General features: G+C 45.4%; 13 non-coding genes across 13 annotated transcripts; all 13 read right to left on the bottom strand.

The window, feature by feature from the left end:
* Positions 1-2672: 2672 nt before the first annotated feature.
* On the bottom strand, positions 2673-2745 carry trnar-acg (transfer RNA arginine (anticodon ACG)). Its single transcript has one exon. It is a non-coding gene; the product is annotated as a tRNA-Arg (tRNA).
* A 2962-nt stretch (positions 2746-5707) lies between these two features.
* On the bottom strand, positions 5708-5780 carry trnar-acg (transfer RNA arginine (anticodon ACG)). The gene has a single exon. It is a non-coding gene; the product is annotated as a tRNA-Arg (tRNA).
* Positions 5781-7408: 1628 nt separating this feature from the next.
* Positions 7409-7481, bottom strand: trnar-acg (transfer RNA arginine (anticodon ACG)). Its single transcript has one exon. It is a non-coding gene; the product is annotated as a tRNA-Arg (tRNA).
* Positions 7482-9112: 1631 nt separating this feature from the next.
* On the bottom strand, positions 9113-9185 carry trnar-acg (transfer RNA arginine (anticodon ACG)). Its single transcript has one exon. It is a non-coding gene; the product is annotated as a tRNA-Arg (tRNA).
* Positions 9186-10821: 1636 nt separating this feature from the next.
* Positions 10822-10894, bottom strand: trnar-acg (transfer RNA arginine (anticodon ACG)). The gene has a single exon. It is a non-coding gene; the product is annotated as a tRNA-Arg (tRNA).
* A 1622-nt stretch (positions 10895-12516) lies between these two features.
* Positions 12517-12589, bottom strand: trnar-acg (transfer RNA arginine (anticodon ACG)). The gene has a single exon. It is a non-coding gene; the product is annotated as a tRNA-Arg (tRNA).
* Positions 12590-14217: 1628 nt separating this feature from the next.
* trnar-acg (transfer RNA arginine (anticodon ACG)) lies at positions 14218-14290 on the bottom strand. Its single transcript has one exon. It is a non-coding gene; the product is annotated as a tRNA-Arg (tRNA).
* Positions 14291-15921: 1631 nt separating this feature from the next.
* Positions 15922-15994, bottom strand: trnar-acg (transfer RNA arginine (anticodon ACG)). The gene has a single exon. It is a non-coding gene; the product is annotated as a tRNA-Arg (tRNA).
* A 639-nt stretch (positions 15995-16633) lies between these two features.
* Positions 16634-16706, bottom strand: trnar-acg (transfer RNA arginine (anticodon ACG)). The gene has a single exon. It is a non-coding gene; the product is annotated as a tRNA-Arg (tRNA).
* A 1623-nt stretch (positions 16707-18329) lies between these two features.
* Positions 18330-18402, bottom strand: trnar-acg (transfer RNA arginine (anticodon ACG)). The gene has a single exon. It is a non-coding gene; the product is annotated as a tRNA-Arg (tRNA).
* Positions 18403-20033: 1631 nt separating this feature from the next.
* Positions 20034-20106, bottom strand: trnar-acg (transfer RNA arginine (anticodon ACG)). The gene has a single exon. It is a non-coding gene; the product is annotated as a tRNA-Arg (tRNA).
* A 1636-nt stretch (positions 20107-21742) lies between these two features.
* On the bottom strand, positions 21743-21815 carry trnar-acg (transfer RNA arginine (anticodon ACG)). Its single transcript has one exon. It is a non-coding gene; the product is annotated as a tRNA-Arg (tRNA).
* A 1632-nt stretch (positions 21816-23447) lies between these two features.
* On the bottom strand, positions 23448-23520 carry trnar-acg (transfer RNA arginine (anticodon ACG)). The gene has a single exon. It is a non-coding gene; the product is annotated as a tRNA-Arg (tRNA).
* Between the last annotated feature and the right edge of the window lie 2005 nt (positions 23521-25525).

Below are 25525 nucleotides of genomic sequence, written 5' to 3'. Positions count from 1 at the left end.
AGACTAAATGCACGAGCTTGCCAGGAGTCGAACCTAGAATCTTCTGATCCGTAGTCAAACGCGTTATCCATTGCGCCACAAGCCCAATGCTAAATTCACCCTAACTCTTCTCTAATTGGTCAATTCTGGATACTTGGTAGCGGACGGTAATATGATTGGTTATTATGGTTATTAGGCGCATCAGATTTGCGGACATTGAGGGGATTCAAATCATCTGGGCCAGGCGCCCGGTTAGGGTGTTTGGCACCGGGTGAAATTTGGACTCGAACTGCTTCCCGGGCGTGAGCACCGTTCAAAGCCCACGGCGAAATTCGGCTCAAAACAAAAGTGACGTAATTATGTATGTCGAGTAATGAGTAGGATTCAGTGTTTTCACCTGCAAAAGTGATTGTTTTATTTGTTGAAAAAGCGTTATCGGCCTTACCCCACTCTTCCACCAAGGCAACTGCAAGTTCCCGGACATTTCTGGGGGGAATGGCCCTAGCCCTCACCCTCCGATCCAACAGGTCCCAGACGTGCTCAAAGGGCTGAGATGCGGGTTCTTCGCTGGCCATGGCAGAACACTGACATTCCTGTCTTGCAGGAAATCACACACAGAACGAGCAGTATGGCTGGTGGCATTGTCATGCTGGAGGGTCACGTCAGGATGAGCCTGCAGGAAGGGTACCACATGAGGGGGGAGAATGTCTTCCTTGTAACACACAGCATTGAGATTGCCTGCAATGACAAGCTCAGTCTGATGATGCTGTGACACACCGCCTCAGACCAGGACATACCCTCCACCTCCATCCCGCTCCAGAGTACAGGCCTCGGTGTAACACTCATTCCTTCGACAATAAACGCATATCCGACCATCAACCCTGGTGAGATAAAACCGCAACTCGTCAATGAAGAGCACTTTTTGACAGTCCTGTCTGGTCCAGCAAAGGTGGGTTTGTGCCCACGCAGATGAGCAGGGTACCTGGGCATCTTTCTTTTGGTGTTTTTGAGAGTCAGTAGAAAGGCCTCTTTAGTGTCCTAAGTTTTCAAAACTTCTTAATTGCCTACCATCTGTAAGCTGTTAGTGTCTTAATGATGTTCCACATATGCATGTTCATTAATTGTTTATGGTTCACTGAACACGCATGGGAAACAGCGTTTAATCCCATTAAAATGAAGATCTGTGAAGTTATTTGTATTTTTACGAATTATCTTTGAAAGACAAGGTCCTGAAAAAGGGAAGTTTATTTTTTTGCTGGGTTTATGGGGTATACGTTAATGGCGCATGTAGGCAAAGACACTCAGCACAAATTGAAAAGACACCGCTCATTTCCAAATCTCACTCAGACATAGACTAAATGCACGAGCTTGCCAGGAGTCGAACCTAGAATCTTCTGATCCGTAGTCAAACGCGTTATCCATTGCGCCACAAGCCCAATGCTAAATTCACCCTAACTCTTCTCTAATTGGTCAATTCTGGATACTTGGTAGCGGACGGTAATATGATCGGTTATTATGGTTATTAGGCGCATCAGATTTGCGGACATTGAGGGGATTCAAATCATCTGGGCCAGGCGCCCGGTTAGGGTGTTTGGCACCGGGTGAAATTTGGAATCGAACTGCTTCCTGGGCGTGAGCACCGTTCAAAGCCCACGGCGAAATTCGGCTCAAAACAAAAGTGACGTAATTATGTATGTCGAGTAATGAGTAGGATTCAGTGTTTTCACCTGCAAAAGTGATTGTTTTATTTGTTGAAAACGCGTTATCGGCCTTACCCCACTCTTCCACCAAGGCAACTGCAAGTTCCCGGACATTTCTGGGGGGAATGGCCCTAGCCCTCACCCTCCGATCCAACAGGTCCCAGACGTGCTCAAAGGGCTGAGATGCGGGTTCTTCGCTGGCCATGGCAGAACACTGACATTCCTGTCTTGCAGGAAATCACACACAGAATGAGCAGTATGGCTGGTGGCATTGTCATGCTGGAGAGTCACGTCAGGATGAGCCTGCAGGAAGGGTACCACATGAGGGGGGAGGATGTCTTCCTTGTAACACACAGCATTGAGATTGCCTGCAATGACAAGCTCAGTCTGATGATGCTGTGACACACCGCCCCAGACCAGGACGTACCCCCCACCTCCATCCCGCTTCAGAGTACAGGCCTCGGTGTAACACTCATTCCTTCGACAATAAACGCATATCCGACCATCACCCCTGGTGAGACAAAACCGCAACTCGTCAATGAAGAGCACTTTTTGACAGTCCTGTCTGGTCCAGCAAAGGTGGGTTTGTGCCCACGCAGATGAGCAGGGACCCTGGGCATCTTTCTTTTTGTGTTTTTCAGAGTCAGTAGAAAGGCCTCTTTAGTATCCTAAGTTTTCAAAACTTCTTAATTGCCTACCATCTGTAAGCTGTTAGTGTCTTAATGATGTTCCACATATGCATGTTCATTAATTGTTTATGGTTCATTGAACACGCATGGGAAACAGTGTTTAATCCCATTAAAATGAAGATCTGTGAAGTTATTTGTATTTTTACGAATTATCTTTGAAAGACAAGGTCCTGAAAAAGGGAAGTTTATTTTTTTGATGGGTTTATGAGGTATGCATTAATGGCGCATGTAGGCAAAGACACTCAGCACAAATTGAAAAGACATCGCTCATTTCCAAATCTCACTCAGACATAGACTAAATGCACGAGCTTGCCAGGAGTCGAACCTAGAATCTTCTGATTCGTAGTCAGACGCGTTATCCATTGCGCCACAAGCCCGATGCTAAATTTACCCTAACTCTTCTCTAATTGGTCAATTCTGGATACTTGGTAGAGGACGGTAATATGATTGGTTATTATGGTTATTAGGCGCATCAGATTTGCGGACATTGAGGGGATTCAAATCATCTGGGCCAGGCGCCCGGTTAGGGTGTTTGGCACCGGGTGAAATTTGGAATCGAACTGCTTCCCGGGCGTGAGCACCGTTCAAAGCCCACGGCGAAATTCAGCTCAAAACAAAAGTGACGTAATTATGTATGTTGAGAAATGAGTAGGATTCCCTGATTTCACCTGCAAAAGTGATTGTTTTATTTGTTGAAAACGCGTTATCGGCCTTTCCAATGAAAACGACTTAGAACATTCAAACATATATTTAATGGAAAAGTTATGTTGAATGTTTCTGGAACACGCACTATGCTGCCTTGTTGACAACATGATCGAGCGGTGAGGGCCCTCCTCGCCGATAAAGCGTAACAAACTTAACATTTATAAATATTTGTATGAACATGCCAAGATTGAACAACTGAGACATAAACTGAACAAGTTCCACAGACATGTGACTAACATAAATGGAATAACGTGTCCCTGAACAAAGGGGGGTCAAAATCAAAAGTAACAGTCAGTATCTGGTGTGGCCACCAGCTGCATTAAGAACTGCAGTGCATCTCCTCCTCATGGACTGCACCAGATTTGCCAGTTCTTGCTGTGAGATGTTACCCCATTCTTCCACCAAGGCAACTGCAAGTTCCCAGACATTTCTGGGGGAAATGGCCCTAGCCCTCACCCTCCGATCCAACATGTCCCAGACGTGCTCAATGGGATTGAGATGCGGGTTCTTCGCTGGCCATGGCAGAACACTGACATTCCTGTCTTGCAGGAAATCACACACAGAATGAGCAGTATGGCTGGTGGCATTGTCATGCTGGAGAGTCACGTCAGGATGAGCCTGCAGGAAGGGTACCACATGAGGGGGGAGGATGTCTTCCTTGTAACACACAGCATTGAGATTGCCTGCAATGACAAGCTCAGTCTGATGATGCTGTGACACACCGCCCCAGACCAGGACGTACCCCCCACCTCCATCCCGCTTCAGAGTACAGGCCTCGGTGTAACACTCATTCCTTCGACAATAAACGCATATCCGACCATCACCCCTGGTGAGACAAAACCGCAACTCGTCAATGAAGAGCACTTTTTGACAGTCCTGTCTGGTCCAGCAAAGGTGGGTTTGTGCCCACGCAGATGAGCAGGGACCCTGGGCATCTTTCTTTTTGTGTTTTTCAGAGTCAGTAGAAAGGCCTCTTTAGTATCCTAAGTTTTCAAAACTTCTTAATTGCCTACCATCTGTAAGCTGTTAGTGTCTTAATGATGTTCCACATATGCATGTTCATTAATTGTTTATGGTTCATTGAACACGCATGGGAAACAGTGTTTATTCCCATTAAAATGAAGATCTGTGAAGTTATTTGTATTTTTACGAATTATCTTTGAAAGACAAGGTCCTGAAAAAGGGAAGTTTATTTTTTTGATGGGTTTATGGGGTATACGTTAATGGCGCATGTAGGCAAAGACACTCAGCACAAATTGAAAAGACACCACTCATTTCCAAATCTCACTCAGACATAGACTAAATGCACGAGCTTGCCAGGAGTCGAACCTAGAATCTTCTGATCCGTAGTCAAACACGTTATCCATTGCGCCACAAGCCCAATGCTAAATTCACCCTAACTCTTCTCTAATTGGTCAATTCTGGATACTTGGTAGCGGACGGTAATATGATTGGTTATTATGGTTATTAGGCGCATCAGATTTGCGGACATTGAGGGGATTCAAATCATCTGGGCCAGGCGCCCGGTTAGGGTGTTTGGCACCGGGTGAAATTTGGAATCGAACTGCTTCCCGGGCGTGAGCACCGTTCAAAGCCCACGGCGAAATTCGGCTCAAAACAAAAGTGACGTAATTATGTATGTCGAGTAATGAGTAGGATTCACTGATTTCACCTGCAAAAGTGATTGTTTTATTTGTTGAAAACGCGTTATCGGCCTTACCCCACTCTTCCACCAAGGCAACTGCAAGTTCCCGGACATTTCTGGGGGGAATGGCCCTAGCCCTCACCCTCCGATCCAACAGGTCCCAGACGTGCTCAAAGGGCTGAGATGCGGGTTCTTCGCTGGCCATGGCAGAACACTGACATTCCTGTCTTGCAGGAAATCACACACAGAATGAGCAGTATGGCTGGTGGCATTGTCATGCTGGAGGGTCACGTCAGGATGAGCCTGCAGGAAGGGTACCACATGAGGGGGGAGGATGTCTTCCTTGTAACACACAGCATTGAGATTGCCTGCAATGACAAGCTCAGTCTGATGATGCTGTGACACACCGCCCCAGACCAGGACGTACCCCCCACCTCCATCCCGCTTCAGAGTACAGGCCTCGGTGTAACACTCATTCCTTCGACAATAAACGCATATCCGACCATCACCCCTGGTGAGACAAAACCGCAACTCGTCAATGAAGAGCACTTTTTGACAGTCCTGTCTGGTCCAGCAAAGGTGGGTTTGTGCCCACGCAGATGAGCAGGGACCCTGGGCATCTTTCTTTTTGTGTTTTTCAGAGTCAGTAGAAAGGCCTCTTTAGTATCCTAAGTTTTCAAAACTTCTTAATTGCCTACCATCTGTAAGCTGTTAGTGTCTTAATGATGTTCCACATATGCATGTTCATTAATTGTTTATGGTTCATTGAACACGCATGGGAAACAGTGTTTAATCCCATTAAAATGAAGATCTGTGAAGTTATTTGTATTTTTACGAATTATCTTTGAAAGACAAGGTCCTGAAAAAGGGAAGTTTATTTTTTTGATGGGTTTATGATGCATTAATGGCGCATGTAGGCAAAGACACTCAGCACAAATTGAAAAGACATCGCTCATTTCCAAATCTCACTCAGACATAGACTAAATGCACGAGCTTGCCAGGAGTCGAACCTAGAATCTTCTGATTCGTAGTCAGACGCGTTATCCATTGCGCCACAAGCCCGATGCTAAATTCACCCTAACTCTTCTCTAATTGGTCAATTCTGGATACTTGGTAGAGGACGGTAATATGATTGGTTATTATGGTTATTAGGCGCATCAGATTTGCGGACATTGAGGGGATTCAAATCATCTGGGCCAGGCGCCCGGTTAGGGTGTTTGGCACCGGGTGAAATTTGGAATCGAACTGCTTCCCGGGCGTGAGCACCGTTCAAAGCCCACGGCGAAATTCAGCTCAAAACAAAAATGACGAAATTATGTATGTCGAGAAATGAGTAGGATTCAGTGTTTTCACCTGCAAAAGTGATTGTTTTATTTGTTGAAAACGCGTTATCGGCCTTTCCAATGAAAACGACTTAGAACATTCAAACATATATTTCATGGAAAAGTTATGTTGAATGTTTCTGGAACACGCACTATGCTGCCTTGTTGACAACATGATCGAGCAGTGAGGGCCCTCCTCGCCGATAAAGCGTAACAAACTTAACATTTCTAAATATTTGTATGAACATGCCAAGATTAAACAACTGAGACATAAACTGAACAAGTTCCACAGACATGTGACTAACATAAATGGAATAACATGTCCCTGAACAAAGGGGGGTCAAAATCAAAAGTAACAGTCAGTATCTGGTGTGGCCACCAGCTGCATTAAGAATTGCAGTGCATCTCCTCCTTATGGACTGCACCAGATTTGCCAGTTCTTGCTGTGAGATGTTACCCCACTCTTCCACCAAGGCAACTGCAAGTTCCCGGACATTTCTGGGGGGAATGGCCCTAGCCCTCACCCTCCGATCCAACAGGTCCCAGACGTGCTCAAAGGGATTGAGATGCGGGTTCTTCGCTGGCCATGGCAGAACACTGACATTCCTGTCTTGCAGGAAATCACACACAGAATGAGCAGTATGGCTGGTGGCATTGTCATGCTGGAGGGTCACGTCAGGATGAGCCTGCAGGAAGGGTACCACATGAGGGGGGAGGATGTCTTCCTTGTAACACACAGCATTGAGATTGCCTGCAATGACAAGCTCAGTCTGATGATGCTGTGACACACCGCCCCAGACCAGGACGTACCCCCCACCTCCATCCCGCTTCAGAGTACAGGCCTCGGTGTAACACTCATTCCTTCGACAATAAACGCATATCCGACCATCACCCCTGGTGAGACAAAACCGCAACTCGTCAATGAAGAGCACTTTTTGACAGTCCTGTCTGGTCCAGCAAAGGTGGGTTTGTGCCCACGCAGATGAGCAGGGACCCTGGGCATCTTTCTTTTTGTGTTTTTCAGAGTCAGTAGAAAGGCCTCTTTAGTATCCTAAGTTTTCAAAACTTCTTAATTGCCTACCATCTGTAAGCTGTTAGTGTCTTAATGATGTTCCACATATGCATGTTCATTAATTGTTTATGGTTCATTGAACACGCATGGGAAACAGTGTTTAATCCCATTAAAATGAAGATCTGTGAAGTTATTTGTACTTTTACGAATTATCTTTGAATGACAAGGTCCTGAAAAAGGGAAGTTTCTTTTTCTGATGGGTTTATGAGGTATGCATTAATGGCGCATGTAGGCAAAGACACTCAGCACAAATTGAAAAGACAACGCTCATTTCCAAATCTCATGGACTAAATGCACGAGCTCGCCAGGAGTCGAACCTAGAATCTTCTGATCCGTAGTCAGACGCGTTATCCATTGCGCCACAAGCCCGATAATAAATTGACCCTAACTCTGCTCTAATTGTTCAATTCTGGATACTTGGTTGCGGACGGTGATATGATTGGTTATTATGGTTATTAGGCGCATCAGATTTGCGGACATTGAGGGGATTCAAATCATCTGGGCCAGGCGCCCGGTTAGGGTGTTTGGCACCGGGTGAAATTTGGAATCGAACTGCTTCCCGGGCGTGAGCACCGTTCAAAGCCCACGGCGAAAGTCGGCTCAAAACAAAAGTGACGTAATTATGTATGTCGAGTAATGAGTAGGATTCACTGATTTCACCTGCAAAAGTGATTGTTTTATTTGTTGAAAACGCGTTATCGGCCTTTCCAATGAAAACGACTTAGAACATTCAAACATATATTTCATGGAAAAGTTATGTTGAATGTTTCTGGAACACGCACTATGCTGCCTTGTTGACAACATGATCGAGCGGTGAGGGCCCTCCTCGCCGATAAAGCGTAACAAACTTAACATTTATAAATATTTGTATGAACATGCCAAGATTAAACAACTGAGACATAAACTGAACAAGTTCCACAGACATGTGACTAACATAAATGGAATAACATGTCCCTGAACAAAGGGGGGTCAAAATCAAAAGTAACAGTCAGTATCTGGTGTGGCCACCAGCTGCATTAAGAATTGCAGTGCATCTCCTCCTCATGGACTGCACCAGATTTGCCAGTTCTTGCTGTGAGATGTTACCCCACTCTTCCACCAAGGCAACTGCAAGTTCCCGGACATTTCTGGGGGGAATGGCCCTAGCCCTCACCCTCCGATCCAACAGGTCCCAGACGTGCTCAAAGGGCTGAGATGCGGGTTCTTCGCTGGCCATGGCAGAACACTGACATTCCTGTCTTGCAGGAAATCACACACAGAATGAGCAGTATGGCTGGTGGCATTGTCATGCTGGAGGGTCACGTCAGGATGAGCCTGCAGGAAGGGTACCACATGAGGGGGGAGGATGTCTTCCTTGTAACACACAGCATTGAGATTGCCTGCAATGACAAGCTCAGTCTGATGATGCTGTGACACACCGCCCCAGACCAGGACGTACCCCCCACCTCCATCCCGCTTCAGAGTACAGGCCTCGGTGTAACACTCATTCCTTCGACAATAAACGCATATCCGACCATCACCCCTGGTGAGACAAAACCGCAACTCGTCAATGAAGAGCACTTTTTGACAGTCCTGTCTGGTCCAGCAAAGGTGGGTTTGTGCCCACGCAGATGAGCAGGGACCCTGGGCATCTTTCTTTTTGTGTTTTTCAGAGTCAGTAGAAAGGCCTCTTTAGTATCCTAAGTTTTCAAAACTTCTTAATTGCCTACCATCTGTAAGCTGTTAGTGTCTTAATGATGTTCCACATATGCATGTTCATTAATTGTTTATGGTTCATTGAACACGCATGGGAAACAGTGTTTAATCCCATTAAAATGAAGATCTGTGAAGTTATTTGTATTTTTACGAATTATCTTTGAAAGACAAGGTCCTGAAAAAGGGAAGTTTATTTTTTTGATGGGTTTATGATGCATTAATGGCGCATGTAGGCAAAGACACTCAGCACAAATTGAAAAGACATCGCTCATTTCCAAATCTCACTCAGACATAGACTAAATGCACGAGCTTGCCAGGAGTCGAACCTAGAATCTTCTGATTCGTAGTCAGACGCGTTATCCATTGCGCCACAAGCCCGATGCTAAATTCACCCTAACTCTTCTCTAATTGGTCAATTCTGGATACTTGGTAGAGGACGGTAATATGATTGGTTATTATGGTTATTAGGCGCATCAGATTTGCGGACATTGAGGGGATTCAAATCATCTGGGCCAGGCGCCCGGTTAGGGTGTTTGGCACCGGGTGAAATTTGGAATCGAACTGCTTCCCGGGCGTGAGCACCGTTCAAAGCCCACGGCGAAATTCAGCTCAAAACAAAAATGACGAAATTATGTATGTCGAGAAATGAGTAGGATTCAGTGTTTTCACCTGCAAAAGTGATTGTTTTATTTGTTGAAAACGCGTTATCGGCCTTTCCAATGAAAACGACTTAGAACATTCAAACATATATTTCATGGAAAAGTTATGTTGAATGTTTCTGGAACACGCACTATGCTGCCTTGTTGACAACATGATCGAGCAGTGAGGGCCCTCCTCGCCGATAAAGCGTAACAAACTTAACATTTCTAAATATTTGAATGAACATGCCAAGATTAAACAACTGAGACATAAACTGAACAAGTTCCACAGACATGTGACTAACATAAATGGAATAACATGTCCCTGAACAAAGGGGGGTCAAAATCAAAAGTAACAGTCAGTATCTGGTGTGGCCACCAGCTGCATTAAGAATTGCAGTGCATCTCCTCCTTATGGACTGCACCAGATTTGCCAGTTCTTGCTGTGAGATGTTACCCCACTCTTCCACCAAGGCAACTGCAAGTTCCCGGACATTTCTGGGGGGAATGGCCCTAGCCCTCACCCTCCGATCCAACAGGTCCCAGACGTGCTCAAAGGGATTGAGATGCGGGTTCTTCGCTGGCCACGGCAGAACACTGACGTTCCTGTCTTGCAGGAAATCACACACAGAATGAGCAGTATGGCTGGTGGCATTGTCATGCTGGAGGGTCACGTCAGGATGAGCCTGCAGGAAGGGTACCACATGAGGGGGGAGGATGTCTTCCTTGTAACACACAGCATTGAGATTGCCTGCAATGACAAGCTCAGTCTGATGATGCTGTGACACACCGCCCCAGACCAGGACGTACCCCCAACCTCCATCCCGCTTCAGAGTACAGGCCTCGGTGTAACACTCATTCCTTCGACAATAAACGCATATCCGACCATCACCCCTGGTGAGACAAAACCGCAACTCGTCAATGAAGAGCACTTTTTGACAGTCCTGTCTGGTCCAGCAAAGGTGGGTTTGTGCCCACGCAGATGAGCAGGGACCCTGGGCATCTTTCTTTTTGTGTTTTTCAGAGTCAGTAGAAAGGCCTCTTTAGTATCCTAAGTTTTCAAAACTTCTTAATTGCCTACCATCTGTAAGCTGTTAGTGTCTTAATGATGTTCCACATATGCATGTTCATTAATTGTTTATGGTTCATTGAACACGCATGGGAAACAGTGTTTAATCCCATTAAAATGAAGATCTGTGAAGTTATTTGTATTTTTACGAATTATCTTTGAAAGACAAGGTCCTGAAAAAGGGAAGTTTATTTTTTTGATGGGTTTATGAGGTATGCATTAATGGCGCATGTAGGCAAAGACACTCAGCACAAATTGAAAAGACACCGCTCATCTCCAAATCTCACTCAGACATAGACTAAATGCACGAGCTTGCCAGGAGTCGAACCTAGAATCTTCTGATCCGTAGTCAGACGCGTTATCCATTGCGCCACAAGCCCGATGCTAAATTCACCCTCTTCTCTAATTGGTCAATTCTGGATACTTGGTAGCGGACGGTAATATGATTGGTTATTATGGTTATTAGGCGCATAAGATTTGCGGACATGAGGGGATTCAAATCATCTGGGCCAGGCGCCCGGTTAGGGTGTTTGGCACCGGGTGAAATTTGGAATCAAACTGCTTCCCGGGCGTGAGCACCGTTCAAAGCCCACGGCGAAATTCGGCTCAAAACAAAAGTGACGTATATACATTTATGTCGAGTAATGAGTAGGATTCACTGATTTCACCTGCAAAAGTGATTGTTTTATTTGTTGAAAACGCGTTATCGGCCTTTCCAATGAAAACGACTTAGAACATTCAAACATATATTTCATGGAAAAGTTATGTTGAATGTTTCTGGAACACGCACTATGCTGCCTTGTTGACAACATGATCGAGCGGTGAGGGCCCTCCTCGCCGATAAAGCGTAACAAACTTAACATTTCTAAATATTTGTATGAACATGCCAAGATTAAACAACTGAGACATAAACTGAACAAGTTCCACAGACATGTGACTAACATAAATGGAATAACATGTCCCTGAACAAAGGGGGGTCAAAATCAAAAGTAACAGTCAGTATCTGGTGTGGCCACCAGCTGCATTAAGAATTGCAGTGCATCTCCTCCTCATGGACTGCACCAGATTTGCCAGTTCTTGCTGTGAGATGTTACCCCACTCTTCCACCAAGGCAACTGCAAGTTCCCGGACATTTCTGGGGGGAATGGCCCTAGCCCTCACCCTCCAATCCAACAGGTCCCAGACGTGCTCAAAGGGCTGAGATGCGGGTTCTTCGCTGGCCATGGCAGAACACTGACATTCCTGTCTTGCAGGAAATCACACACAGAATGAGCAGTATGGCTGGTGGCATTGTCATGCTGGAGGGTCACGTCAGGATGAGCCTGCAGGAAGGGTACCACATGAGGGGGGAGGATGTCTTCCTTGTAACACACAGCATTGAGATTGCCTGCAATGACAGTCTGATGATGCTGTGACACACCGCCCCAGACCAGGACGTACCCCCCACCTCCATCCCGCTTCAGAGTACAGGCCTCGGTGTAACACTCATTCCTTCGACAATAAACGCATATCCGACCATCACCCCTGGTGAGACAAAACCGCAACTCGTCAATGAAGAGCACTTTTTGACAGTCCTGTCTGGTCCAGCAAAGGTGGGTTTGTGCCCACGCAGATGAGCAGGGACCCTGGGCATCTTTCTTTTTGTGTTTTTCAGAGTCAGTAGAAAGGCCTCTTTAGTATCCTAAGTTTTCAAAACTTCTTAATTGCCTACCATCTGTAAGCTGTTAGTGTCTTAATGATGTTCCACATATGCATGTTCATTAATTGTTTATGGTTCATTGAACACGCATGGGAAACAGTGTTTAATCCCATTAAAATGAAGATCTGTGAAGTTATTTGTATTTTTACGAATTATCTTTGAAAGACAAGGTCCTGAAAAAGGGAAGTTTATTTTTTTGATGGGTTTATGATGCATTAATGGCGCATGTAGGCAAAGACACTCAGCACAAATTGAAAAGACATCGCTCATTTCCAAATCTCACTCAGACATAGACTAAATGCACGAGCTTGCCAGGAGTCGAACCTAGAATCTTCTGATTCGTAGTCAGACGCGTTATCCATTGCGCCACAAGCCCGATGCTAAATTCACCCTAACTCTTCTCTAATTGGTCAATTCTGGATACTTGGTAGAGGACGGTAATATGATTGGTTATTATGGTTATTAGGCGCATCAGATTTGCGGACATTGAGGGGATTCAAATCATCTGGGCCAGGCGCCCGGTTAGGGTGTTTGGCACCGGGTGAAATTTGGAATCGAACTGCTTCCCGGGCGTGAGCACCGTTCAAAGCCCACGGCGAAATTCAGCTCAAAACAAAAATGACGAAATTATGTATGTCGAGAAATGAGTAGGATTCAGTGTTTTCACCTGCAAAAGTGATTGTTTTATTTGTTGAAAACGCGTTATCGGCCTTTCCAATGAAAACGACTTAGAACATTCAAACATATATTTCATGGAAAAGTTATGTTGAATGTTTCTGGAACACGCACTATGCTGCCTTGTTGACAACATGATCGAGCAGTGAGGGCCCTCCTCGCCGATAAAGCGTAACAAACTTAACATTTCTAAATATTTGTATGAACATGCCAAGATTAAACAACTGAGACATAAACTGAACAAGTTCCACAGACATGTGACTAACATAAATGGAATAACATGTCCCTGAACAAAGGGGGGTCAAAATCAAAAGTAACAGTCAGTATCTGGTGTGGCCACCAGCTGCATTAAGAATTGCAGTGCATCTCCTCCTTATGGACTGCACCAGATTTGCCAGTTCTTGCTGTGAGATGTTACCCCACTCTTCCACCAAGGCAACTGCAAGTTCCCGGACATTTCTGGGGGGAATGGCCCTAGCCCTCACCCTCCGATCCAACAGGTCCCAGACGTGCTCAAAGGGATTGAGATGCGGGTTCTTCGCTGGCCATGGCAGAACACTGACATTCCTGTCTTGCAGGAAATCACACACAGAATGAGCAGTATGGCTGGTGGCATTGTCATGCTGGAGGGTCACGTCAGGATGAGCCTGCAGGAAGGGTACCACATGAGGGGGGAGGATGTCTTCCTTGTAACACACAGCATTGAGATTGCCTGCAATGACAAGCTCAGTCTGATGATGCTGTGACACACCGCCCCAGACCAGGACGTACCCCCCACCTCCATCCCGCTTCAGAGTACAGGCCTCGGTGTAACACTCATTCCTTCGACAATAAACGCATATCCGACCATCACCCCTGGTGAGACAAAACCGCAACTCGTCAATGAAGAGCACTTTTTGACAGTCCTGTCTGGTCCAGCAAAGGTGGGTTTGTGCCCACGCAGATGAGCAGGGACCCTGGGCATCTTTCTTTTTGTGTTTTTCAGAGTCAGTAGAAAGGCCTCTTTAGTATCCTAAGTTTTCAAAACTTCTTAATTGCCTACCATCTGTAAGCTGTTAGTGTCTTAATGATGTTCCACATATGCATGTTCATTAATTGTTTATGGTTCATTGAACACGCATGGGAAACAGTGTTTAATCCCATTAAAATGAAGATCTGTGAAGTTATTTGTACTTTTACGAATTATCTTTGAATGACAAGGTCCTGAAAAAGGGAAGTTTCTTTTTCTGATGGGTTTATGAGGTATGCATTAATGGCGCATGTAGGTAAAGACACTCAGCACAAATTGAAAAGACAACGCTCATTTCCAAAGCTCATGGACTAAATGCACGAGCTTGCCAGGAGTCGAACCTAGAATCTTCTGATCCGTAGTCAGACGCGTTATCCATTGCGCCACAAGCCCGATAATAAATTGACCCTAACTCTGCTCTAATTGTTCAATTCTGGATACTTGGTTGCGGACGGTGATATGATTGGTTATTATGGTTATTAGGCGCATCAGATTTGCGGACATTGAGGGGATTCAAATCATCTGGGCCAGGCGCCCGGTTAGGGTGTTTGGCACCGGGTGAAATTTGGAATCGAACTGCTTCCCGGGCGTGAGCACCGTTCAAAGCCCACGGCGAAAGTCGGCTCAAAACAAAAGTGACGTAATTATGTATGTCGAGTAATGAGTAGGATTCACTGATTTCACCTGCAAAAGTGATTGTTTTATTTGTTGAAAACGCGTTATCGGCCTTTCCAATGAAAACGACTTAGAACATTCAAACATATATTTCATGGAAAAGTTATGTTGAATGTTTCTGGAACACGCACTATGCTGCCTTGTTGACAACATGATCGAGCGGTGAGGGCCCTCCTCGCCGATAAAGCGTAACAAACTTAACATTTATAAATATTTGTATGAACATGCCAAGATTAAACAACTGAGACATAAACTGAACAAGTTCCACAGACATGTGACTAACATAAATGGAATAACATGTCCCTGAACAAAGGGGGGTCAAAATCAAAAGTAACAGTCAGTATCTGGTGTGGCCACCAGCTGCATTAAGAATTGCAGTGCATCTCCTCCTCATGGACTGCACCAGATTTGCCAGTTCTTGCTGTGAGATGTTACCCCACTCTTCCACCAAGGCAACTGCAAGTTCCCGGACATTTCTGGGGGGAATGGCCCTAGCCCTCACCCTCCGATCCAACAGGTCCCAGACGTGCTCAAAGGGCTGAGATGCGGGTTCTTCGCTGGCCATGGCAGAACACTGACATTCCTGTCTTGCAGGAAATCACACACAGAATGAGCAGTATGGCTGGTGGCATTGTCATGCTGGAGGGTCACGTCAGGATGAGCCTGCAGGAAGGGTACCACATGAGGGGGGAGGATGTCTTCCTTGTAACACACAGCATTGAGATTGCCTGCAATGACAAGCTCAGTCTGATGATGCTGTGACACACCGCCCCAGACCAGGACGTACCCCCCACCTCCATCCCGCTTCAGAGTACAGGCCTCGGTGTAACACTCATTCCTTCGACAATAAACGCATATCTGACCATCACCCCTGGTGAGACAAAACCGCAACTCGTCAATGAAGAGCACTTTTTGACAGTCCTGTCTGGTCCAGCAAAGGTGGGTTTGTGCCCACGCAGATGAGCAGGGACCCTGGGCATCTTTCTTTTTGTGTTTTTCAGAGTCAGTAGAAAGGCCTCTTTAGTATCCTAAGTTTTCAAAACTTCTTAATTGCCTACCATCTGTAAGCTGTTAGTGTCTTAATGATGTTCCACATATGCATGTTCATTAATTGTTTATGGTTCATTGAACACGCATGGGAAACAGTGTTTAATCCCATTAAAATGAAGATCTGTGAAGTTATTTGTATTTTTACGAATTATCTTTGAAAGACAAGGTCCTGAAAAAGGGAAGTTTATTTTTTTGATGGGTTTATGATGCATTAATGGCGCATGTAGGCAAAGACACTCAGCACAAATTGAAAAGACATCGCTCATTTCCAAATCTCACTCAGACATAGACTAAATGCACGAGCTTGCCAGGAGTCGAACCTAGAATCTTCTGATCCGTAGTCAGACGCGTTATCCATTGCGCCACAAGCCCGATGCTAAATTCACCCTAACTCTTCTCTAATTGGTCAATTCTGGATACTTGGTAGCGGACGGTAATATGATTGGTTATTATGGTTATTAGGCGCATCAGATGTGCGGACATTGAGGGGATTCAAATCATCTGGGCCAGGCGCCCGGTTAGGGTGTTTGGCACCGGGTGAAATTTGGAATCGAACTGCTTCCCGGGCGTGAGCACCATTCAAAGCCCACGGCGAACTTCAGCTCAAAACAAAAATGACGAAATTATGTATGTCGAGAAATGAGTAGGATTCAGTGTTTTCACCTGCAAAAGTGATTGTTTTATTTGTTGAAAACGCGTTATCGGCCTTCCCAATGAAAACCACTTAGAAAAAAATTCAAACATATATTTCATGTAAAAGTTATGTTGAATGTTTCTGGAACATTGAACACGCATGGGAAACAGTGTTTAATCCCATTAAAATGAAGATCTGTGAAGTTATTTGTATTTTTACGAATTATCTTTGAAAGACAAGGTCCTGAAAAAGGGAAGTTTCTTTTTTTGATGGGTTTATGGGGTATACGTTAATGGCTCATGTAGGCAAAGACACTCAGCACAAATTGAAAAGACACCGCTCATTTCCAAATCTCACTCAGACATAGACTAAATGCACGAGCTTGCCAGGAGTCGAACCTAGAATCTTCTGATCCGTAGTCAGACGCGTTATCCATTGCGCCACAAGCCCGATGCTAAATTCACCCTCTTCTCTAATTGGTCAATTCTGGATACTTGGTAGCGGACGGTAATATGATTGGTTATTATGGTTATTAGGCGCATCAGATTTGCGGACATGAGGGGATTCAAATCATCTGGGCCAGGCGCCCGGTTAGGGTGTTTGGCACCGGGTGAAATTTGGAATCGAACTGCTTCCCGGGCGTGAGCACCGTTCAAAGCCCACGGCGAAAGTCGGCTCAAAACAAAAGTGACGTAATTATGTATGTCGAGTAATGAGTAGGATTCACTGATTTCACCTGCAAAAGTGATTGTTTTATTTGTTGAAAACGCGTTATCGGCCTTTCCAATGAAAACGACTTAGAACATTCAAACATATATTTCATGGAAAAGTTATGTTGAATGTTTCTGGAACACGCACTATGCTGCCTTGTTGACAACATGATCGAGCAGTGAGGGCCCTCCTCGCCGATAAAGCGTAACAAACTTAACATTTCTAAATATTTGTATGAACATGCCAAGATTAAACAACTGAGACATAAACTGAACAAGTTCCACAGACATGTGACTAACATAAATGGAATAACATGTCCCTGAACAAAGGGGGGTCAAAATCAAAAGTAACAGTCAGTATCTGGTGTGGCCACCAGCTGCATTAAGAATTGCAGTGCATCTCCTCCTTATGGACTGCACCAGATTTGCCAGTTCTTGCTGTGAGATGTTACCCCACTCTTCCACCAAGGCAACTGCAAGTTCCCGGACATTTCTGGGGGGAATGGCCCTAGCCCTCACCCTCCGATCCAACAGGTCCCAGACGTGCTCAAAGGGATTGAGATGCGGGTTCTTCGCTGGCCATGGCAGAACACTGACATTCCTGTCTTGCAGGAAATCACACACAGAATGAGCAGTATGGCTGGTGGCATTGTCATGCTGGAGGGTCACGTCAGGATGAGCCTGCAGGAAGGGTACCACATGAGGGGGGAGGATGTCTTCCTTGTAACACACAGCATTGAGATTGCCTGCAATGACAAGCTCAGTCTGATGATGCTGTGACACACCGCCCCAGACCAGGACGTACCCCCCACCTCCATCCCGCTTCAGAGTACAGGCCTCGGTGTAACACTCATTCCTTCGACAATAAACGCATATCCGACCATCACCCCTGGTGAGACAAAACCGCAACTCGTCAATGAAGAGCACTTTTTGACAGTCCTGTCTGGTCCAGCAAAGGTGGGTTTGTGCCCACGCAGATGAGCAGGGACCCTGGGCATCTTTCTTTTTGTGTTTTTCAGAGTCAGTAGAAAGGCCTCTTTAGTATCCTAAGTTTTCAAAACTTCTTAATTGCCTACCATCTGTAAGCTGTTAGTGTCTTAATGATGTTCCACATATGCATGTTCATTAATTGTTTATGGTTCATTGAACACACATGGGAAACAGTGTTTAATCCCATTAAAATGAAGATCTGTGAAGTTATTTGTACTTTTACGAATTATCTTTGAATGACAAGGTCCTGAAAAAGGGAAGTTTCTTTTTCTGATGGGTTTATGAGGTATGCATTAATGGCGCATGTAGGTAAAGACACTCAGCACAAATTGAAAAGACAACGCTCATTTCCAAAGCTCATGGACTAAATGCACGAGCTCGCCAGGAGTCGAACCTAGAATCTTCTGATCCGTAGTCAGACGCGTTATCCATTGCGCCACAAGCCCGATAATAAATTGACCCTAACTCTGCTCTAATTGTTCAATTCTGGATACTTGGTTGCGGACGGTGATATGATTGGTTATTATGGTTATTAGGCGCATCAGATTTGCGGACATTGAGGGGATTCAAATCATCTGGGCCAGGCGCCCGGTTAGGGTGTTTGGCACCGGGTGAAATTTGGAATCGAACTGCTTCCCGGGCGTGAGCACCGTTCAAAGCCCACGGCGAAAGTCGGCTCAAAACAAAAGTGACGTAATTATGTATGTCGAGTAATGAGTAGGATTCACTGATTTCACCTGCAAAAGTGATTGTTTTATTTGTTGAAAACGCGTTATCGGCCTTTCCAATGAAAACGACTTAGAACATTCAAACATATATTTCATGGAAAAGTTATGTTGAATGTTTCTGGAACACGCACTATGCTGCCTTGTTGACAACATGATCGAGCGGTGAGGGCCCTCCTCGCCGATAAAGCGTAACAAACTTAACATTTATAAATATTTGTATGAACATGCCAAGATTAAACAACTGAGACATAAACTGAACAAGTTCCACAGACATGTGACTAACATAAATGGAATAACATGTCCCTGAACAAAGGGGGGTCAAAATCAAAAGTAACAGTCAGTATCTGGTGTGGCCACCAGCTGCATTAAGAATTGCAGTGCATCTCCTCCTCATGGACTGCACCAGATTTGCCAGTTCTTGCTGTGAGATGTTACCCCACTCTTCCACCAAGGCAACTGCAAGTTCCCGGACATTTCTGGGGGGAATGGCCCTAGCCCTCACCCTCCGATCCAACAGGTCCCAGACGTGCTCAAAGGGCTGAGATGCGGGTTCTTCGCTGGCCATGGCAGAACACTGACATTCCTGTCTTGCAGGAAATCACACACAGAATGAGCAGTATGGCTGGTGGCATTGTCATGCTGGAGGGTCACGTCAGGATGAGCCTGCAGGAAGGGTACCACATGAGGGGGGAGGATGTCTTCCTTGTAACACACAGCATTGAGATTGCCTGCAATGACAAGCTCAGTCTGATGATGCTGTGACACACCGCCCCAGACCAGGACGTACCCCCCACCTCCATCCCGCTTCAGAGTACAGGCCTCGGTGTAACACTCATTCCTTCGACAATAAACGCATATCCGACCATCACCCCTGGTGAGACAAAACCGCAACTCGTCAATGAAGAGCACTTTTTGACAGTCCTGTCTGGTCCAGCAAAGGTGGGTTTGTGCCCACGCAGATGAGCAGGGACCCTGGGCATCTTTCTTTTTGTGTTTTTCAGAGTCAGTAGAAAGGCCTCTTTAGTATCCTAAGTTTTCAAAACTTCTTAATTGCCTACCATCTGTAAGCTGTTAGTGTCTTAATGATGTTCCACATATGCATGTTCATTAATTGTTTATGGTTCATTGAACACGCATGGGAAACAGTGTTTAATCCCATTAAAATGAAGATCTGTGAAGTTATTTGTATTTTTACGAATTATCTTTGAAAGACAAGGTCCTGAAAAAGGGAAGTTTATTTTTTTGATGGGTTTATGATGCATTAATGGCGCATGTAGGCAAAGACACTCAGCACAAATTGAAAAAACACCGCTCATTTCCAAATCTCACTCAGACATAGACTAAATGCACGAGCTTGCCAGGAGTCGAACCTAGAATCTTCTGATCCGTAGTCAGACGCGTTATCCATTGCGCCACAAGCCCGATGCTAAATTCACCCTAACTCTTCTCTAATTGGTCAATTCTGGACACTTGGTAGCGGACGGTAATATGATTGGTTATTATGGTTATTAGGCGCATCAGATTTGCGGACATTGAGGGGATTCAAATCATCTGGGCCAGGCGCCCGGTTAGGGTGTTTGGCACCGGGTGAAATTTGGAATCGAACTGCTTCCCGGGCGTGAGCACCGAAGCCCACGGCGAAATTCGGCTCAAAACAAAAGTGACGTAATTATGTATGTCGAGTAATGAGTAGGATTCACTGATTTCACCTGCAAAAGTGATTGTTTTATTTGTTGAAAACGCGTTATCGGCCTTTCCAATGAAAACGACTTAGAACATTCAAACATATATTTCATGGAAAAGTTATGTTGAATGTTTCTGGAACACGCACTATGCTGCCTTGTTGACAACATGATCGAGCGGTGAGGGCCCTCCTCGCCGATAAAGCGAAACAAACTTAACATTTCTAAATATTTGTATGAACATGCCAAGATTAAACAACTGAGACATAAACTGAACAAGTTCCACAGACATGTGACTAACATAAATGGAATAACATGTCCCACAACAAAGGGGGGTCAAAATCAAAAGTAACAGTCAGTATCTGGTGTGGCCACCAGCTGCATTACGAATTGCAGTGCATCTCCTCCTCATGGACTGCACCAGATTTGCCAGTTCTTGCTGTGAGATGTTACCCCACTCTTCCACCAAGGCAACTGCAAGTTCCCGGACATTTCTGGGGGGAATGGCCCTAGCCCTCACCCTCCGATCCAACAGGTCCCAGACGTGCTCAAAGGGATTGAGATGCGGGTTCTTCGCTGGCCATGGCAGAACACTGACATTCCTGTCTTGCAGGAAATCACACACAGAATGAGCAGTATGGCTGGTGGCATTGTCATGCTGGAGGGTCACGTCAGGATGAGCCTGCAGGAAGGGTACCACATGAGGGGGGAGGATGTCTTCCTTGTAACACACAGCATTGAGATTGCCTGCAATGACAAGCTCAGTCTGATGATGCTGTGACACACCGCCCCAGACCAGGACGTACCCCCCACCTCCATCCCGCTTCAGAGTACAGGCCTCGGTGTAACACTCATTCCTTCGACAATAAACGCATATCCGACCATCACCCCTGGTGAGACAAAACCGCAACTCGTCAATGAAGAGCACTTTTTGACAGTCCTGTCTGGTCCAGCAAAGGTGGGTTTGTGCCCACGCAGATGAGCAGGGACCCTGGGCATCTTTCTTTTTGTGTTTTTCAGAGTCAGTAGAAAGGCCTCTTTAGTATCCTAAGTTTTCAAAACTTCTTAATTGCCTACCATCTGTAAGCTGTTAGTGTCTTAATGATGTTCCACATATGCATGTTCATTAATTGTTTATGGTTCATTGAACACGCATGGGAAACAGTGTTTAATCCCATTAAAATGAAGATCTGTGAAGTTATTTGTACTTTTACGAATTATCTTTGAAAGACAAGGTCCTGAAAAAGGGAAGTTTCTTTTTTTGATGGGTTTATGGGGTATACTGGCGTTAATGACGCATGTAGGCAAAGACACTCAGCACAAATTGAAAAAACACCGCTCATTTCCAAATCTCACTCAGACATAGACTAAATGCACGAGCTTGCCAGGAGTCGAACCTAGAATCTTCTGATCCGTAGTCAGACGCGTTATCCATTGCGCCACAAGCCCGATGCTAAATTCACCCTAACTCTTCTCTAATTGGTCAATTCTGGACACTTGGTAGCGGACGGTAATATGATTGGTTATTATGGTTATTAGGCGCATCAGATTTGCGGACATTGAGGGGATTCAAATCATCTGGGCCAGGCGCCCGGTTAGGGTGTTTGGCACCGGGTGAAATTTGGAATCGAACTGCTTCCCGGGCGTGAGCACCGAAGCCCACGGCGAAATTCGGCTCAAAACAAAAGTGACGTAATTATGTATGTCGAGTAATGAGTAGGATTCACTGATTTCACCTGCAAAAGTGATTGTTTTATTTGTTGAAAACGCGTTATCGGCCTTTCCAATGAAAACGACTTAGAACATTCAAACATATATTTCATGGAAAAGTTATGTTGAATGTTTCTGGAACACGCACTATGCTGCCTTGTTGACAACATGATCGAGCGGTGAGGGCCCTCCTCGCCGATAAAGCGAAACAAACTTAACATTTCTAAATATTTGTATGAACATGCCAAGATTAAACAACTGAGACATAAACTGAACAAGTTCCACAGACATGTGACTAACATAAATGGAATAACATGTCCCACAACAAAGGGGGGTCAAAATCAAAAGTAACAGTCAGTATCTGGTGTGGCCACCAGCTGCATTACGAATTGCAGTGCATCTCCTCCTCATGGACTGCACCAGATTTGCCAGTTCTTGCTGTGAGATGTTACCCCACTCTTCCACCAAGGCAACTGCAAGTTCCCGGACATTTCTGGGGGGAATGGCCCTAGCCCTCACCCTCCGATCCAACAGGTCCCAGACGTGCTCAAAGGGATTGAGATGCGGGTTCTTCGCTGGCCATGGCAGAACACTGACATTCCTGTCTTGCAGGAAATCACACACAGAATGAGCAGTATGGCTGGTGGCATTGTCATGCTGGAGGGTCACGTCAGGATGAGCCTGCAGGAAGGGTACCACATGAGGGGGGAGGATGTCTTCCTTGTAACACACAGCATTGAGATTGCCTGCAATGACAAGCTCAGTCTGATGATGCTGTGACACACCGCCCCAGACCAGGACGTACCCCCCACCTCCATCCCGCTTCAGAGTACAGGCCTCGGTGTAACACTCATTCCTTCGACAATAAACGCATATCCGACCATCACCCCTGGTGAGACAAAACCGCAACTTGTCAATGAAGAGCACTTTTTGACAGTCCTGTCTGGTCCAGCAAAGGTGGGTTTGTGCCCACGCAGATGAGCAGGGACCCTGGGCATCTTTCTTTTTGTGTTTTTCAGAGTCAGTAGAAAGGCCTCTTTAGTATCCTAAGTTTTCAAAACTTCTTAATTGCCTACCATCTGTAAGCTGTTAGTGTCTTAATGATGTTCCACATATGCATGTTCATTAATTGTTTATGGTTCATTGAACACGCATGGGAAACAGTGTTTAATCCCATTAAAATGAAGATCTGTGAAGTTATTTGTATTTTTACGAATTATCTTTGAAAGACAAGGTCCTGAAAAAGGGAAGTTTCTTTTTTTGATGGGTTTATGGGGTATACGTTAATGGCGCATGTAGGCAAAGACACTCAGCACAAATTGAAAAGACACCACTCATTTCCAAATCTCACTCAGACATAGACTAAATGCACGAGCTTGCCAGGAGTCGAACCTAGAATCTTCTGATCCGTAGTCAGATGCGTTATCCATTGCGCCACAAGCCCAATGCTAAATTCACCCTAACTCTTCTCTAATTGGTCAATTCTGGATACTTGGTAGCGGACGATAATATGATTGGTTATTATGGTTATTAGGCGCATCAGATTTGCGGACATGAGGGGATTCAAATCATCTGGGCCAGGCGCCCGGTTAGGGTGTTTGGCACCGGGTGAAATTTGGAATCGAACTGCTTCCCGGGCGTGAGCACCGTTCAAAGCCCACGGCGAAAGTCGGCTCAAAACAAAAGTGACGAAATTATGTATGTCGAGTAATGAGTAGGATTCAGTGTTTTCACCTGCAAAAGTGATTGTTTTATTTGTTGAAAACGCGTTATCGGCCTTCCCAATGAAAACCACTTAGAAAAAAATTCAAACATATATTTCATGGAAAAGTTATGTTGAATGTTTCTGGAACACGCACTATGCTGCCTTGTTGACAACATGATCGAGCGGTGAGGGCCCTCCTCGCCGATAAAGCGTAACAAACTTAACATTTCTAAATATTTGTATGAACATGCCAAGATTAAACAACTGAGTCATAAACTGAACAAGTTCCACAGACATGTGACTAACATAAATGGAATAACATGTCCCTGAACAAAGGGGGGTCAAAATCAAAAGTAACAGTCAGTATCTGGTGTGGCCACCAGCTGCATTAAGAATTGCAGTGCATCTCCTCCTCATGGACTGCACCAGATTTGCCAGTTCTTGCTGTGAGATGTTACCCCACTCTTCCACCAAGGCAACTGCAAGTTCCCGGACATTTCTGGGGGGAATGGCCCTAGCCCTCACCCTCCGATCCAACAGGTCCCAGACTTGCTCAAAGGGCTGAGATGCGGGTTCTTCGCTGGCCATGGCAGAACACTGACATTCCTGTCTTGCAGGAAATCACACACAGAATGAGCAGTATGGCTGGTGGCATTGTCATGCTGGAGGGTCACGTCAGGATGAGCCTGCAGGAAGGGTACCACATGAGGGGGGAGGATGTCTTCCTTGTAACACACAGCATTGAGATTGCCTGCAATGACAAGCTCAGTCTGATGATGCTGTGACACACCGCCCCAGACCAGGACGTACCCCCCACCTCCAACCCGCTTCAGAGTACAGGCCTCGGTGTAACACTCATTCCTTCGACAATAAACGCATATCCGACCATCACCCCTGGTGAGACAAAACCGCAACTCGTCAATGAAGAGCACTTTTTGACAGTCCTGTCTGGTCCAGCAAAGGTGGGTTTGTGCCCACGCAGGTGAGCAGGGACCCTGGGCATCTTTCTTTTTGTGTTTTTCAGAGTCAGTAGAAAGGCCTCTTTAGTATCCTAAGTTTTCAAAACTTCTTAATTGCCTACCATCTGTAAGCTGTTAGTGTCTTAATGATGTTCCACATATGCATGTTCATTAATTGTTTATGGTTCATTGAACATGCATGGGAAACAGTGTTTAATCCCATTAAAATGAAGATCTGTGAAGTTATTTGTATTTTTACGAATTATATTTGAAAGACAAGGTCCTGAAAAAGGGAAGTTTCTTTTTTTGATGGGTTTATGGGGTATACGTTAATGGCGCATGTAGGCAAAGACACTCAGCACAAATTGAAAAGACACCACTCATTTCCAAATCTCACTCAGACATAGACTAAACGCACGAGCTTGCCAGGAGTCGAATTTAGAATCTTCTGATCCGTAGTCAGATGCGTTATCCATTGCGCCACAAGCCCGATGCTAAATTCACCCTAACTCTTCTCTAATTGGTCAATTCTGGATACTTGGTAGCGGACGATAATATGATTGGTTATTATGGTTATTAGGCGCATCAGATTTGCGGACATGAGGGGATTCAAATCATCTGGGCCAGGCGCCCGGTTAGGGTGTTTGGCACCGGGTGAAATTTGGAATCGAACTGCTTCCCGGGCGTGAGCACCGTTCAAAGCCCACGGCGAAAGTCGGCTCAAAACAAAAGTGACGAAATTATGTATGTCGAGTAATGAGTAGGATTCAGTGTTTTCACCTGCA

The sequence above is a fragment of the Oncorhynchus mykiss genome, chromosome 26 (assembly GCF_057628025.1).
Source record: "Oncorhynchus mykiss isolate SJ-2025 chromosome 26, ASM5762802v1, whole genome shotgun sequence".
Lineage (NCBI taxonomy): Eukaryota > Metazoa > Chordata > Actinopteri > Salmoniformes > Salmonidae > Oncorhynchus > Oncorhynchus mykiss.
Note: the sequence above shows the minus strand (reverse complement) of the source record. Positions and strands in the feature narration are given on the sequence as shown.